Below are 3,969 nucleotides of genomic sequence, written 5' to 3'. Positions count from 1 at the left end.
TCATACAATAAACTATGACAATGTGTTTCTGTGCATTATGTATAAGAAGTGTGTCTTGATGGAGCACCACCATGGCCCCTCTCCTGAGGTATCAGGCACCCACTGCAGGGTGGGTGGAGGGCAGGAGGGGGACAGGGCTGTGAAGCAGGAGGTGTTGAAGGGAGGGAAGGCCACCCTAGGAGGGGTGAATGGGGATAGTGCCTTCCCTGTGACCTTCAATGAGGGAGGGCTTCTGAGCCTTCTTCTGCAAGGGACTGAGGGCTACAAAGAGGAAACAGGTCTTGAAGTAGAGGGCTGGGTGATGCAGCTGAGCAGTGACGTTTCAGCAGACATAGCGAATCTTAACCGACCATATCTCAGATAAGGCGTGTGGGACAAAAAATTTTAGTGTGCTATGACTAGCAGGTGCTAAGCTGTGTTGCAGGATGCTATTAGTCTCAAAAGGAATGCTGCCAGTTGGGTATGTAGAACCGCATCCCTTTTGGCTTGTTTTCCATTGGCAAGCCAGAGCTGGGCAGCTGCCAGCCGGGTGGCTAGAAGTGCAGTGGGATGAGATGGCTGATCTGACCTGCCTGTTGAAGGGCTGCTGCTGCTGCTGGAGGGGCAGTTCTGTGTCCTCCTCTTCTCCTGGCTGTGCATTTGCCCTGCTTCTGCTTTGTTGGCTGATGCTTCTCTGACCTCTCTCTGAGCCAATACAGTTCATTAAACCACTGGCAAACTAACCCCAACTGAAAAAATCAAATCACTTTCTGCTGGATTAATGAGCTGGTTTACTGAGGGGCCAAATAGGTGCCAGAGCTGGAATGCGAGGGAGAGGAGAATGGGACTGCTCCTTTTTGGCATCAGAAAGCTGTTACGTCTGCTCAGTTGCTCCTGAAGCACCCCCTCCCCAACTGCAGTGTGACAATGCAGATAAGGCCAATCAAAAGCCAACCCCTGCTGAAAGGGATGTTCCTACTTCCTTCCTCCCAGCCTGGCTTTGTGCTTCTCCTGACGCTAATGCTTATTTAATCCTACCACCAGCTAGTCTGGGGGAGATTACAGCATTCTTTTGTTTGTTGGGGTGGCTTTCTAACCTACTTGCTGAGGGGTCAGATAGTGGTAGGGAAGTAGTGGGAGTGTGTGGCCGGACATCTTCTTAGCATGTCAGTTGGCCTTTGAATTGCCTTAACTGCTTTGTTAGTCTGCACTCTGTGGTTCTGTTGGTTAATTACTGGGAGCAGCTGAACCCCAGAGGAAGATGAAAGCAAACTGCACAGGACTGCAGGCTCAAGGGAGCTCTGTCAATGTGCAGGTTGCTGACAGATAATGACTTAGATGGTTCCCCAGACAGGTTGAGGAGATTCAAGTGATAAAAACTCTCATCTGAGTGACTGAAAGCTAGTAAAAGGAGGTCATGCAGCAGAAATGACAGCAGCTGTAATGGATAAGAATGGCTTCATTACCAGCCAGCAGTCGTACGGTAGCAATAGCTCACTTGAGTGAAGTACGAATGATTTGTAAAGCTGAACTTACTACAAGTATGTGTGTGTATACACATGCATGTATGCCCATGGGAAACCCCATGACCAGAGTCCCAAACCTCAGTAACTTTCAACAGTAATGAAATATTGCTGACCAGTGAAACCATATGTCTCGCCTATGTTGAAGTGGCTGTGGAAATACAACACAATAGCGCTGGGAGCTATCTTTCTAACTTGAAGTTGATTACAGACTACTCTTCACATCTATGTTTAAATTATTTGACTATAAATGAAATAAAGCCTCATGCTTGCATGCAAAGGTCCAAGTGAAGCCATGAATAGTGCTGAGCTTATGTTCACTCAAGTTCTGGTTGGGGGTTATGCCAAAGGTATTGTTGCCTTGTTTTTTTTAACTGGGGAAAACCACCTTGCTACAACAGGCTCACACCTTGTTTCACAAAGCCAGGGATAAATTCACAAAACTTTATATACTAGTCTTCACCTTCACATTCTGCTTCTAAGCATCTAACTTCTTTTCCCTGAGGTATTTTTTCTCCTTTGGTCTTCTACTGCATAACTCATGAAGTTGACAGACTGGGCAGACCTACATTCAGCCACTCATCCCAATCATGCAATAACAGGCCAACTTAAAGAATCAGGTGTATATAACACACGGAGTAAATGTGGTCTTAAGTTTCTTTTTATCTCTGCCAATTGTTTATAAAAAACTTGTTAATTAGTGATTAATAATGATTAGTTAGTCATCATTAGTGATTCTAATGATGGATAAGATTTCAGATAATTTGTAATAAAGCTATAGGTTACAACATACAGGTTCTTCCCTAGATAAGTTACTATGGGACAGATTAGTTCTCCACTTTCAGTCTGTAATGACTGGCTTTAAAGAGGAGAAGCTCAGACTGGTGAGCAGCAGCTCTGAAAAGAAGATCCTGACAGCACAGGATCCACTTCTGCTCTTGCAGGCTTGCAGTTCACTGCAGAATGGGTGAGCAAGATTGAGCTGCTGACCTGCAGAAATTGGCAAATAATTTTTCAGATCTGTGAACATGCTGACCCTAGAAAATAGAAGACTGCCTACTAACAGAAAACTGCCTACTAACTTTGGATTAATTATTTTCTTAGGATTCTAGAGAGGTAAATCTCCTAATAACTAAGCTGTAGGACAGACTTACCACTCTGACTAGTAAAGACAGAATTGATAACAAGCACTGAAGTAAGCAAGCAGGCCAAGCACACCCCGAGAGGGTGTTATAAGAATCTTGTAACAATACTCTTGTTAATGTTTGAGACAGATGTGTTGGGGGTGGATGTTCTGTGGATAGGTTAATTTACCTTGGGTTCAGATAAGACCTATAATGAGGATAGATATGCAGAAAATAAAAGCAGAGCTAAAATGGTTTGCTTGATTGCTACTCTAGCATGCACAATCTGTACAGATTTAAATTATGAACAGATTTAATGTCCCTGTATCCAGTGCATTTGCAGAGCCCAACAAATTGATTATTTTTGCATTGAGTTGATTTGAATTCAATTCAGTTCAGTTCTTTTACAATGAAGTTTGGTTTATGTTTAGGTTGATGTAGTGGTTCTGAACCATAAATGCCTTTCACATAGCACCACAATAAAAAAATAAATGTCTGCATGGCATACACAGTAATATCTGGCATTTTCAAATTTACTGAGGCTGAGCATGATCATCAAATAGAATTTTTAGAAAACAAAACCTGTGCTTTGGCTAGTTATCAATATAACACAAGCAATTATATTTGGAAACTAGGAAAGCAAATTTAGCCTTGGCAGAATAAGACTTGTTTGGAAGCTACTTTTTGTATTCTTTGTGGCCCATGTGTGGTTTATCATCTTTTATCTTGAAATTTAATTGGCGTCATATAGAAAAGGTTTAACTGTCAACACAGGACAATAGTTACTGGAGTGTCAAAATGAAGTTTGAAAATGCGGGTGACTAGTGAAAAGGTTTCACATCTCTCCCCAAAACAGGTACCTTTGCAACTTTCAGAAGTACATAAATGACTTGAAGTTTCACTCCTATTACTTTCTACTGAGTTTATGCTTCTGGATATATTACCGGTCTCTGTAATAGAAGCATGAGAAGTGGTCTTGCTCCAATGGCAGTAAAGAATACACTTATTTTAGTGTACAGATAGCTGTTTCTGAAACCTGCAATGGTGGTGTGTGCTTTTCATTAGTGTGGAGAGGACGCAGTGGATGAACCCTTACCGGTGCAGCTCATAGAACTAGGAAGATTTCAGAAATGCAAGACGTAGAAACATCAAGTCTTCCCCAAACTTCTGCGACATGCAGACTGTGAAATGAGTTGCTGGAGAACATAGTGCTTTCTCATGTTTCAGCAAAGACTTGACAACTAAAATGTGTCAAATGACTTAAAATGTGCACCTAGCACAGGTATCTGATGACTGTCAAGAACTCTCTTTTATTCAAACCTAAAATATATTAATATTTATTG

This window comes from Strigops habroptila, chromosome 4 (assembly GCF_004027225.2).
Source record: "Strigops habroptila isolate Jane chromosome 4, bStrHab1.2.pri, whole genome shotgun sequence".
Lineage (NCBI taxonomy): Eukaryota > Metazoa > Chordata > Aves > Psittaciformes > Psittacidae > Strigops > Strigops habroptila.
The sequence above is the reverse complement of the archived record's forward strand: the minus strand, read 5'-3'. Positions refer to the sequence as shown.